Source organism: Petaurus breviceps, unplaced genomic scaffold (assembly GCF_028583685.1).
Source record: "Petaurus breviceps papuanus isolate PSGF00001 unplaced genomic scaffold, PetGlider_PUasm1.0 115, whole genome shotgun sequence".
Classification (NCBI taxonomy): domain Eukaryota; kingdom Metazoa; phylum Chordata; class Mammalia; order Diprotodontia; family Petauridae; genus Petaurus; species Petaurus breviceps.
In genome coordinates, this window is record NW_027185612.1 from 7,369,051 (window position 1) to 7,382,510 (window position 13,460).

General features: G+C 38.0%; 1 long non-coding RNA gene across 1 annotated transcript; it reads left to right on the plus strand.

The window, feature by feature from the left end:
* Positions 1-2,828: 2,828 nt before the first annotated feature.
* On the plus strand, positions 2,829-11,989 carry LOC138158825 (uncharacterized). Its single transcript, XR_011167732.1, has 2 exons — positions 2,829-3,679; positions 11,735-11,989. It is a non-coding gene; the product is annotated as an uncharacterized lncRNA (long non-coding RNA).
* Positions 11,990-13,460: the final 1,471 nt, after the last annotated feature.

Here is a 13,460-nt window from a genome sequence, read left to right on the forward strand (position 1 = left end):
TTACAGATTGGAATCTAAGTCCAATATTGGCTGAAACAGAACTTTCAGCACCCTTCTAACTCTGTGATTCTAGGATAAAATCAAAATTCCTTAACCAGGTATTCAAAGTCCTCCATAATCTTATATTTCCAACCACTGCTCTCCCACAGGAACTCTCTTCCAACCCCAAAGTATCCATTCACAGGTACTCAAGACACCCCAGTGTTCTTGTTCTCTTGCCTCTACCATTTTTTTTTTCACCTTTCCTGGACTGAAATGATCTCCTTTCTACCCTTCACAGCTCAATTTCCCTGCTCCACCAATCTCATCCTGTGCTGCCAGATCTTGTATTGTCTAACACCAGAAAGTATATTTTGTCATTTGACTCCCTTGTTGTTTAGGGCTATCTAGTCATTCTGATCTTGCTATTGGACCCAGATGAAATATCATAAGCTATCTTGGGGCTCATAGGCTAGATTCTTTTCTTTTCTTTTTCTTTCTTTTTGCAAGGGGGAAGGCAAGGCAAATGGGGTTAAGTGATTTGCCCAAGGTCACACGGCTAGTAAGTATTAAGTGTCTGAGGTCAGATTTTGAACTCAGGTCTTCCTGATTCCAGGGCTGGTGCTCTATTCACTGCACCACCTAGATTTTTTTTCTTAAGGACCAGGCCTTAAACCCAAATCACTCTGGTTCTCAATGACTGGCCAATAGTAGGTCCCAGACCTAGCCCTATTTAGTCATTATTTGGGTCCTTTCAGAAGGAATATAAATAATAATTGTTTCTCTTTTGGCCAGAAACCCTGAAGCTCTTCCTTTCCCAGATAATTTTTTTTTTGACTAGGTAAAAAAGGCCATTCTCTGCCTTATTTCTTACCTAGCCTTAATCACTGACTGGGTGTTGCCTCAGTCAAACTGTTAAAGACCTAAGCTTTTAGGCTTAGGTTTCCCACTGCATCCAGAGCCATCTGCAATTGTCCTGATCTATATCTTGCCACTGGGCCCAGACGACTCCAGAAGAGAAAGTGAGGCTGGTGTCTTTACACAGCCCTCCTTCCCTTAAATCCAATTCACTTGCACATCATGGCATCACCTCCCTGATTTCATGGGCCTCTTCAAGAATGAAGGACAAACAACAACTCCTGTTGTTTTATCTATATCTATATTCTGTCTCTTTAACTATACAGTAAGCTCCTTGTGGAACTTTTAAGGATTAAAATTAATTAAGGAATTCCTTAATACAGTAAGCTTCATCTATAAAAATCTATTAACATTTATTGAAGAATTCTCAGTATTTGGGGTTTAAAAACCATCTCTCACCTAGACTAGATGACTATGACCTGAAGTTTGAATCCCTGACTTCCCTTCCAACTTGAAAATTCTATGATCCTGGAATGGTTCTCCTTTCCATTTTGAGTCCCTTCCCCCAGCTTTAGTCTTTTATTTCCCCTCTCCTCTTCAACCTTTTTAGAAATGGGGAGAGAAAAAGAAGAGAAGGGGCCTCATTGCTAAGATGGTGGCACACTTCCCCATTACCACAGCCCTACTCCAGCGATACCTTGTAGTTTACACCATACAGAATAATCATCAAGAAATCCAATAAGAAACTTCTTCCACCCCAAAATTACACAAGAGGTTAGCCATGTGATTGGTCAAAATCCAGAATTCCCACATCAGAAAAGATAGGCTCCCAACCAATAATGCCTTGACTTGAAAAGTTTGTCTCATTCTACAGAGCTAACAATGGAATTTTAATGGAACAGAGCACCACCAAACATTTCCGATAACAAGTCTAGAGTGGAGTAAGAATTTTGAAATATAAATGAGTCCAAAAAGACCTAGAAAAGTAAATTTATTTAAGCAATTGGATGTATATTGTAGCTGTATAGAAAAAAGCTGTATAACGATATAATGCTAACATTTAAATAGGGAATAAAAAAAATAAATATCCCTTTAGAAACTTAATGTCCTCAAAAGGTTTCATGAGAGTTAAATTAGAAAAATAGATGTCCTGGGGTTCTGAAGGTCTGTTGAAAAAAACAAGAAGGAAGAGCAAAAGAATACACTAGTGTAGAAAAGAGGAATAAGATGGTACAACATGATATTTCTCATAACTGGAGTATGTGAGAAAAATATACAAAGACAAAAAAAGGTGTGGAAGAAGCTTGCTCTTATCTGAAATGGGAAAAAGAGGGCTTAACATATACAAACACAGTGTTTGTTGTAGAAATTCATCAAATTCAACAGTGAAACAAGTGCAGATAGAGAACATAATGTTGTTAGGAGGAAGAAAGATAATGAGGAAGAATAGTTTCAGTAAAACATATTTCCTGATAGGGGAGGGAGGATTTAAAAGGGGGAAAAGAAAAAGAAAAGCAAATAACTAAAATCTAGGGGTTACCTTAGCCTGCCTTTTACATAACTGGGGAGGGGCTGAGTTAATTGTGATTCATAATTTCTTAGAATGCAACAATATTTCATTACATTTATATAAGAGACAATTTCAGAGAATCCTGGATTGCATGAATGGACACAGGGTGAAGTGAGGAGAATCAGAACAGTTTACAAAACAACACTATAAAGAAAAGTGATTCTGGAAGACTCACCTCTGATCAATGCAATGTCCAGTTGTGTCTCCAAAGGACCTATGATGAAGCACCTCCTAACAGAGAGGTGATGGGACACAAGGTACAGAGAGGCACATCTGCAGATATGGTCACCGTGTAGATTTGCAGATATGGTCACCGTGTAGATTAATTGGATTCATTTTGCTTGGTTATGCTTATTTACTACAAGGGTTTTATTTTGATTTATTTTTTTTAAGCTTTTTTTTTTAATTCAGGGAGATATCAGGGAGAGGGGAAATTAGTAATAATGATGGGGGAAAAAAGAGGGCCATTGTAAGATTTTTTTTTTTAATGAACAGAAGAGAATAGAAGGAAGTTCAGAAGGAAGCACAGTCAAGCTATTAGGATAGTTTTGAAAGTAATATGTAAAATGGATCACTTATTTTTTTGTTAAAGCAAATTTCAAGAAAAGGATATTCATAGTTTCAAATAAAATCCTCTTTTTGTGTTCTATGCATATGGATAAGCTTTTTTTTGGTGTTCAAATTCAGAATTTTTTAAAAATTTAAAGGAAAAATTCGGGGGAAAAACAAGATGAGAAAGGAGGGGAAACTAAGATTGAGCATTTACTCTGGAACTGTATACACTTGGGGAAATAGTTAAACTCAAAAAAGAGCAGCAGATATCTCTAAGTGCCTTGCTCTCACTCCCCGGCTCTCCTTGCTCCCCTCAAATATTTATTGCAGTATAAGCAGACATGGCCCAAAGATTGCATGGCTCCAATTTGCCACAACCTGTCCATACCATATTATAAATGGCAAGGGCCCAAAAATACCATCCTTGCTGTTCATGGAGGTTGTCTCAATCAGTCAGGCGTCTTCTGTGTCATCATGAAAACTGATAACGATCAAAGCTAATTTATGATTCCATCCATCTATTTCCAGGAAGAAAAAAAAAAGAGGGTTTTAATATTCATGGATAGCATGAGCAATTGAGAAAGCACTATGACTGGGTAACCTACACTTCAGTCCAGGATTTCATTGCCTGTTCATTTTCGTTCACATCTTTACCTGATTTGCTTCATTGTATGAGGATTTATTCACCCTTCTAATATGGTATGAAAATCCATGCAGATGGTGAGTGGGTTAAAAAAATATTTCTGAACATTGTATTGCCACAGCCAAGAAGGCAGGTCATTTGGACTGTGGGGCTATAAAGGCCCAGCCATTGCCAATGGCTGTAATGGCAACATCAGTATCTCTCCTTGAATAGACCTCTTGTCTTTCCCATTCTATTATATTCTTCTATTTCTTTGCATTGCTCATTTAAAAAAAACTTTCTCTCTCCTTGCTATTCTCTGGAATTCTGCATTTAGTTGGATATAGCTTTCCCTTTTGCTTTCCTTCTTTCTTCAGCTATTTTGTAAAGCCTCATCAGACAGCACTTTTGCTTTTTTGTTCTTTTCCTGGAATGTTTTTTTGTTGCTGCCTCCTGCACAATGTTGCAGACCTCTGTCCATAGTTCCTCAGGCATTCTATGTACCACATCTAATCTCTTAAATCCATTCATCACTACCACTTCATATTCATAAGGGATATTATTTACAACATACCCATATGTCTAATGGTTTTCCCTACTTTCTTAAATTTAAATCTGAATTTTGCAGTGAGCAGCTCATGATCTGAGTCACAGACACCTCTAAGTCTTATTTTAACTGATTGTATAGGGCTTGTCCACCTTTGACTGCAAAGTATATAATCAATCTGATTTTGATATTGAACATCTGGTGATGTTCATGTGTAGAGTTGTCTGTTGGGCTGATGAAAAAGCAAATGCTATGACCAGTGAGTTATCTTGACAAAACTCTATTAGTCTCTGCCCTGCTTCATTTTGTACACCAAGGTTAAACTTGACTGATATTCCAATTATCTTTTGATTTCCTACTTTAGCATTCCAATCTCCTAAGAAGAATGTGACATCTTTTTGTTGTTGTTGTTTCTAGATGATGTTTAAGTCTTCATAGAACTCATCAACTTTGGCCTCTTTGGCATCGGTGGTTAGAGCATAGAGTTGGGGTTTTTTTTCCTTAATATTATTTTTCCCTCAATTGCATGTAAAGATAATTTTCAACACTCAGTTTTGTAAAATTTTGAGTTATAAATTTTTCTCCCTTCTTCCCTCCCCAAGACAGCAAGCAATCTGATATAAATTATACATGTACAATCATGTTAAACATATTTCCATATCAGTCATGTTGTGAAAGAGGAGTCAGAACAAAATGCAAAAACCACGAGAAAGATAAAAAAGTGAAAATAATATGCTTTGATCTGAATTCACTAAGTTTATCATAGTTTATCTCTGTAAAATGTTGCTGTTGCTGTGTACAATGTTCTCCTGGTTCTGCTTACTTCATTCAACATCAGCTCATGTAAGTCTCTCCAGGCTTTTCTGAAATCCACCTGCCCATCATTGCACCACACTGGTAAAAGAGTATTCCATTACATTCATATACCATGACTTGTTCAGCCATTCCTCAGTTGATGGGCATCCCCTCAATTTCCAATTCTTTTGTCACCACAAAAAGAACTGCTATAAATATTTTTGTATATATGGATCCTTTCCCCTTTTTAAAGATCTCTTTGGGATATAGACCTAGTAGTGGTATTGCTGGATCAAAGGGTACAAAGTTTGATTGCCCTGTGGGCATAGTTCCAAATTGCTCTACAGAATGGTTGGATCAGTTCACAACTCTAACAACAGTGCATTAGGGTTCCAATTTTCCCACATCTTTGGAGCATAGAGTTGTTTTACTATGATGTTGAATGGTTTGCCTTGGATTCAAAGAGTTATCATTGTCATTTTTGAGATTATATCCCAGTATTCCTTTTCTCACCCTTTTATTGACTATGAGGTCTACACCATTCTTTCTAAGGGTTTCTTGCCCACAGTAGGATATTTAGTGATCATCTGAATTAATTTCACTCATTCCCATCCATTTAAATTCACTGACACTGAAGATGTTGATGTTTAATCTCTCTATCTCCTTCTTAATGACAACCAGCTTACATTGGCTCATAGATCTTACATTCCAGGTTTTTATGTGATATTGAGTTTTACAGCATGAGATTTTTTTTTTGTCACCAGATGCATCCAAAACTGAACTTCCTTTTGTCTTTGGCCCAGCCACTTCATTACTATTGGAACTACTTGTAATTGTCCTCTACTCTTCCCCAGCAGCCTACTGGACACCTGAAGGTTCATATTCCAGTGTCATCTCCTTTATCATTTTAGTACTGTCTATGAGGATCTGTCCATCTTGGGTAACCCTGCATAGCATATATTATAATTTCATTGAACTATGCAAGCATCTCTGCCATAACAAGGCAGTGATTGTGGGGAGGGGTGGGGAGGGAGTGACAGTGATCAGTGATCCAGAAATATTAAGGGAAAGGTTCATACAAATACGTCCATGATAAAAAAACAAAAACAGTAGGAATTTAACAGAAGCAGAAGAGATTAAGAAGAGGTGACAAGAATAGACAAAAGAATGATACAAGAAAGATCTTAACATCACTATAAACCCGTGTGGCTACTGATCCAGAGCCAGACAGTCTGGATAATGAAGTCAAAGGGGCCTTAGGAAGCACTGCTAACTTAAGGCTAGTGGAGGTGACAAAATTTCAGCTGAGCCATTTAAAACCCTAAAAGAGCGTTCTGTTAAAGCAATATGCCAGCAAATTTGGAAAACACAACAGTGGCCACTGGATTGGAAAACATCAGTTTACATCCCAATCCTAAAGAAGGGCAATACCAAGGAATGTTAAAATAACAAACAATTGCACTCAGTTCATATACCAGCAAGGTTATGCTTACGATTTTGCAAGTTAGGCTTTAGCAATATGTGAACCAAGAATTACCAGAAGAACAGGCTGGTTTTCAAAGAGGCAGAGGAACTAGAGACCAAATTGCCAACATTTTCTGGATTTATGGAGTAAGGAAAGGAGTTCCAGAAGAACACGTATTTCTACTTCACTGACTACAGTAAAGCTTTTATGTGTATCACAACAAAATATGTCAAATCCTCAAAGAGATGGGAGTATCAGTACTTGTTTCCTGAGGAAACTGTATGTGGGTTCAAGAAGCAATAGTTAGAACTGAATGTGGAACAGCTAACTGATTTAAAATTGCAAATGGAGTACAACAAGGCTATATAATGTCACCTTACTTATTTAACTTATATGCAGAGCACATCGTGCAAAATGCCAGACAGAATGAATCAAAAGCTGAAATTAAGGTGCTGTGGGAAATATCAACAATATCAGATATGCAAATGATACCACTCTGATAGCAGAAAGTGAAGATGAAGTAAGAAGCCTCTTGATGATGGTGAAAGAAGAGAGTGTAAAAGCTGGCTTGAAGCTTAACACCAAAAACCTTGGCAACTGATCTTGGCAATCTTGGCAAAGTGATCCTATCACTTACTTCCTGGCAAACAGAGGGAGAAGAAATGAAAGCAATGTCAGATTTTATATTCTTGGGCTTCTGCAGATGGAGACTACAGCAATGAAATTAAAAGATGCTTGCTGTTTGGAAAGAAAGTTATGGCAAATCTCAACAGCATGCTAAAAAAGCAGAGATGTCACTTTGCCAATAAAGGTCCATATAGTCAAAGGTATGGTTTTTCTAGTAGCAATGTATGGCTGTGAGAGTTGGACTCTAAGGAAAACTGAGAGTCATAGAATTGTGGTGCTTTTGAATTGGGGTCTCTTGAGAGTCCCTTGGACAGCAAAGAGATCAAATCAGTCAATATTTAAAGAAATTAATTCAAGCTATTTACTGGAAAGTCAAATACTGAAGCTGAAGCTTAAATACTTTGGCCACATGATGAGAAGAGAGGATTCACTGGAAAAGACCCTGATGTTGGGCAAGGCTGAAGGCAAAAGTAAAAGGGGATGGCAGAGGATGAGATGGATAGCTAGTGTCATGGAAGCCATGAACATGAGTCTGGACAGACTTCAGGAGATAGTGGAGGATATAAGGGCCTGGCATGTACACGGGGTCACAAAGAGTTGGACATGACTAACAACTGAACAACAAAGTATCTCTCCTACTCTAAGTCTGCCTATAGATAATACATACAACTAAGGCAGGAGTTCTTAACCTTTTTTGTGTTTAATGGACTTATTTGACTGGTGAAGCCTATTGACTCATTCTCAAAATAATGTTCTTTTTTTTTTTTTAGATTTTTCTTTTTGCTTTTTGGAGGGGAGGAGGTAGGGCAATTGGGGTTAAGTGACTTGCCCAAGGTCACATGGCTAGTTTTTGTATTAAGTGTCTGAGGCCAGATTTGAACTCAGGTCCTCCTGACTCCAGGCCCAGTGCTCTATTCACTCCACCACTTAGTGGCCCCTCAAAATAATGTTCTTAAATGTGCAAAACAAAATGTGGAGGATACAAAGAAAACCAAGAGTTAGTGAAAATAAGGATGTATTTCCCTTCCCATTCAAGTTCATGGACGCCCTGAAATCTATCCATGGGCCCAGGTTAAGAATCCCTGAACTAAGGAGACCCTGTCCCTTTATTATTGGCATTATACTAGCCCTGGTGCTATATATTGTGTTTGTTGCAAACTCATTTATGATGCTTACTGATTTTCACATATATTCTGCTGCTGATTAGAGCATTTAAACATTCATTCTGATCCATGAGAGAATCCTGCTCACACATTTTTCTCCCTGACTGGTAGGAACTTGGCAACAGGAATTTACTCAGTGGACTGGATAAGGTATTCTACTTAGACTCATATACAAACATGTCATGAACTGAGTCAACATATTAGGACTATTTGGTTGCTGCCATAGTCTGAGGATTCTTAACCTTTTTTATGTCACAGATCTCCCCTTTGGGAGTCCGGCAAAAACGCTCTCTGGACTTTTCTCAGAATTGTGTATTTAAAAAATATACAAAATAAAACACATAAGATTAAAAAGAAAACCAAAGGTAACCTGGGAAGACTTCTATGAACTGATGAAAAGTAAGGTAAGCAGAACCAGAACACTTCACACAGTAACAGCAATACTGTTGATGATCAATTATGAATGACAGCTAATCTCAGCATACAATGTTCTAAGACAGTTCAGAAGGTCTTATGATGGAAAATGTTATCCACCTTCAGAGAAAGGACTGATAGATTCTGACTGCAGATTGAAGCATACTTTTTATACTTTATTTTTCTTGTCCTTTTTTTTGGTGAGGGGGGTGCTCTGGGTTTTTTCCCACAACATGGCTAATATGGAAATATGTTTTACATGACTGCACACATATAATCTATATAAAATTGCTTACTTTTTCATGAAAGGGCAAGGGGAGGGAGAGAATTTGGAAATCAAAATTTGGGGGAAAAAAGAACGTTAAAATTGTTTTTATATGTAATTGGAAAAATTATAAAAATTTAATTAAAAAGGAAAAAACACTTCAAGGGGCTGGAGAAAAAAAAAACTAAAAATGAATAAAAACAAAGATATAATTTTTTTTGTCATTAGAGTTTAAAGACCCCCTGAAATGTGCTCATATGTCCCAGGTTAAGAACTCTTGAACTTGATAAAGATCAACATATCAGACTTGTTGCAAACATGTTTATGTAGTGCTTTTTACACATATTCTGCTGTTGATTATAACATTTAAACAATCCATTTAGCCCAAGGATAGAATCCCATTTTCCTCCCCGACTGATAAAAGCCTGGCACCAGGAATTCACTCTGTGGACTGGTGTTGTCATAGTTAAGTCTTTTCCACAAATATGCCATTGTTAACAGGATTTTACTGAGCCAGTCTCTAACCTGAGAATGATAAAACAGCATGCCAGAGACAAAGTGCCTATAGTCAGGTAGCCATTTAATTAATCAGTTTCATTATGAGGAACAGATTTGCAAATCAGGAATTCTCCAGATTAGAATTTGTGCTGAAGTGAATTGGGTTTAAGGCCTGGTCTTTGAGAAAGCAATCTAGACAGGTTGATTTATTCATTCAACCCCACCCTTATATATAATGGCATTACTTCCTGTTTCAGAAATGCAAGTAAGAGTTAATCATCCAAGACTTACAGGGATTGTAGATAGGGCTAAGCGTTTGGAAGAAAATAGAGCTAAAAAGCCAGCCAGGCAATGTCCCATTTGTGGTAGAACAATGAATCCTTGGGAAGTCTGATTTCCTGAGTGGCTTGGGTATACAGTGTTTTATGTCCCTCTAGGTAAAATTACATGCATTGGACTGTATCACAAGTCACTTTAGGCCTGAGGCACAGAATTCACCAAGGGCAGGCCAGGGATGATTCTGGGTCACAAAATCAGCAACAGCTTCATTGGTGACAAGTTTTCTGAGTCTGTCCCTATTATTTTAAGTATGCCTATATCCAACATCTTGGGACCCTAACATTGTGTATATGTGGGTAACAATCATTATAACAAGAGCCGATAATTATAGAAAGCTTTAAGGTATACAAAGAGCCTTAAATACAAGGCTGCCCCCAAAATCTGAATGCAGTTTTAAGTTTAATAGCTTAAACAGTTTTTGAGCTCTCTTTTTTAAAACTGGTGTTTTCCTTAAGTTTAATAGCTTAAAACTGCACTCAAACTTTGGGGATAGCCTGTATATAAAATGCTATAGTCATTCTTATCCCCATTTTAGAGATAAGGAAATGAGACTCAGAAAGGGTAAATGACCCATGGTCAAACAGCTAGTTGTTGTCAAAGAGCACATTTGAAACCAGGTATATCTGGTTTCCAAATCTGTTACCCATTCCACTACACTAAGTACATACATATTCAGTAAACATTCAATTCAATAAGCATCTAATAATCAACAATATTTATCAAGAGCCTGCTATAGGATAAGTATTAGGCTCTGAACTGAGGATACAAATACAAAAATGCAAGGAGTCTTCAAGGACCTTACATTCTAAGTGCCAGCTATATACAAACACAGCTTTCAATGGAGGGAAACCTCTAAAGTGATTTTTAAGTGAAATTAAAAAAAACATATAAGTAAAGAACTATATGTATATGACTATGAAAGATATAAAGAACGTAAGAAATAGTCCCTATCCTCAGTCTTATAGTTTAATAAAACCATGGACAAAGATAATAAATAATAACAAAAACAATGTTTGAAATAACAAAAGCTAAAAATAAGCTTAAGACAACAAAATGAGATTACACATAGCAATATAATGATTATTTTGCCAAGTGAATTGCTCAGTCAATGAATCCTAAATTTCAGAGATCCCTTTAGGCTGAAGAGTAGGAAAAAACTAAGAAGCCTGAAGTGACAACTTGGCTAGTTAGATTTGCCTAAAGGTATTCTAGAAATCAATAAAGGCTTCACTCCGATGATAAGAATAATTTTGGGTGCTTTATTTTTGCATCAAACAAAATCTGATCCTTTAACCAATGCTTCAGAGTCACAGTAATTTGCCCTCAATGCTTGCAGGTACCACCTTCTTCCCCTGTAAAATATACAACAGTTGGGGAGAGGGAGGAGAATGATAAAGAGGACAGACCTTGGGGATATAAAAAATAATTGCTCCATTTTTATCTAAGAGGCAGATCTTCTTTCAGCCTAGACTTGCTGAAGATCAGTATTAACAATCTATGAAAGAGGAATGATTTAGAATGTATTCATTCACCCAAAGTAGACCTCAATTGGCCCATAAACAAGCAGATTAAAGTCTTGGTACAAAATTTAACAAAGGGCTTCCATGCATCTGGACTACTTGCTTGCCAACTATTTCTAATTATTTTGATTTTTATCATGTTGCTCAGGCAAGTCTGGGCATGCCTAGTTTGGGTAACTTGGAAGCACCCTTGAGGGATTTTTGTAATATGTCCAGCTTGCCTATGATGGGACTACTGCTAGCCTCTTTTGATTTGCTGCCTGTATCTTTAAAATTGAGAGGAGAGATGCTTCTTTCTAGCTCTCATTAACTCTACCCAAACCCTCATTCATGCACAGGACATTAATCTCCACCAAAGAGACATGTCCCATATCAATAGGCTTTGGATTACATTTAATTTCCATATTGTTTACCAAGCATGCACTAGGAAAAGTCTTCAAGTCCAAGGATAGGGCTCAAGATTAATCTGAACACAATTTAATAGGACCTTATATTCAATGTCTATTTTTTCATTTGTCAGGGTGACAAATTGGACCTCTACTCTGGATTTACATGGCAAAGACAAAGACCTACTACCCAGGCTTACCACGAATCCCTACAAGACTTAGAGATTTTTCTAAAACTTAGAGAAGACGTGTAACTGACCTGAGGAAAGTGGATTGCAACAAGCCTGGAAACAGAAAACTGTCATTAATCAAAAAGCATTTGTTATTCAACCACTATGGGTCAGGCATGGTACTCAGCATTGTGGATACAAATAAAAAGAATAAATCAATCCTTCTCTTAAGGAGATGATCTGTCTAAAAAGTATGAGGCAAGGAACAGTACCAATAACTTGGAAACGGTCTAGAAGTGGCTGCCAAGATAGTAAGCCATAGGAGGAATCTGACTATGGGGCAGAGGTAAGGCTAGAGAGAGCAAGCAGAATTGCCAAATAACACTGTGGAAGAATTATACTGTAGTGCTGCTCAAGTCTGGGCCCTCCCTCCCCCCCCACCTCCGCCTCATAATGGACGATGGCTATACCACTCACCCATCTAAATTGCTACATGATCATTTGAGGTACTTAAATTGATGGGCTACAACTAATCCAGCTCACACGTTCTTCTGTGCAACACTCCACTTTCTCCTGTATATTCAAGGTCAGGCTAGTCCTGGAATAAACTGTTACACTGGTAAATATGGTCCATATTGTCTCCCATTCCCCTTTTTAGGAACACCTTCTCATTTCTGCCCTTGAAAGGCCCTCTTCCTTCTCTGGCATTGCTGACTTCTCAAGGTCCCCACTGCCACAGGCCACTCAGAAGTCAGTCTGTCTGGACTTTTCTTCTCCTTTTCTTCTATAGCACAGATTGTAACTCTGGTTTCCCTAGCTCCCCAAGGGATCAATGGACAGATTTCAAAGGATCCCAAAATTTTGGTTTTTCCTCTATTTTGATAACTATTTTAATATAGTTAGTTTCCTTTGTAATCAAATGAATTTTACTTTATACATTTAAAAGCATCATTCTGAGAAGGGATCCATGGCTTTGCTAGATTGCCAGCAGGTTCTATGACACAAAGAAAAGTTAAGAAACTCTGCTCTATAGTATATACATGCTAGAAGAATGCTGAGAGAATTCATAGCAAAAGGACTCAAACAGTTTTGAAAGGAGTTGGGTCAGCATCCCTCTCCAACACATACGGGCTAAAAAGGGAGCTGAAGATGGGTAGAGGGAGAGGAAGAGGGAGAGGGAGAGAGAGAGAGAGAGAGAGAGAGCGGGTGAGAGAGAGAGAGAGAGAGAGAGAGAGAGAGAGAGAGAGAGAGAGACAGCACTTATCACCATTTAGGGGGCCTTTACCTGCAATTTTATCAGAACTCCCAATTTGGGAAACGCCCTCCATCAATGTAGACAGGCAACTCATCTGCATCTTTCAGTCCTAGGGCACTGAATTCTGATTACAAGGCCAGGTCTCCTATCAATCATACCAATAGTATCCAAATTTTTTTTTTTGATCCTGAACTCCTATCAGTGATTTTTCTCCCCTGGTGGATATGCTAGGGAAGTGGGGAAGATTTTCCTAATGATTCGTGCATAGTTGCTACTGGGGTGTGCTTAGGGCAGGCTAGGTTATAAGTGCCCAAAGGCCCCCCTTGGAAGGGGGAAGTCTGGGAGCTGGTACAAACTACAGGGAAGGATGAAGTGAGTGAAAAAAGGTGTGGTTGCCCTGGAGACAAGCCCCTTAACTGGCTATCATGGGATGGG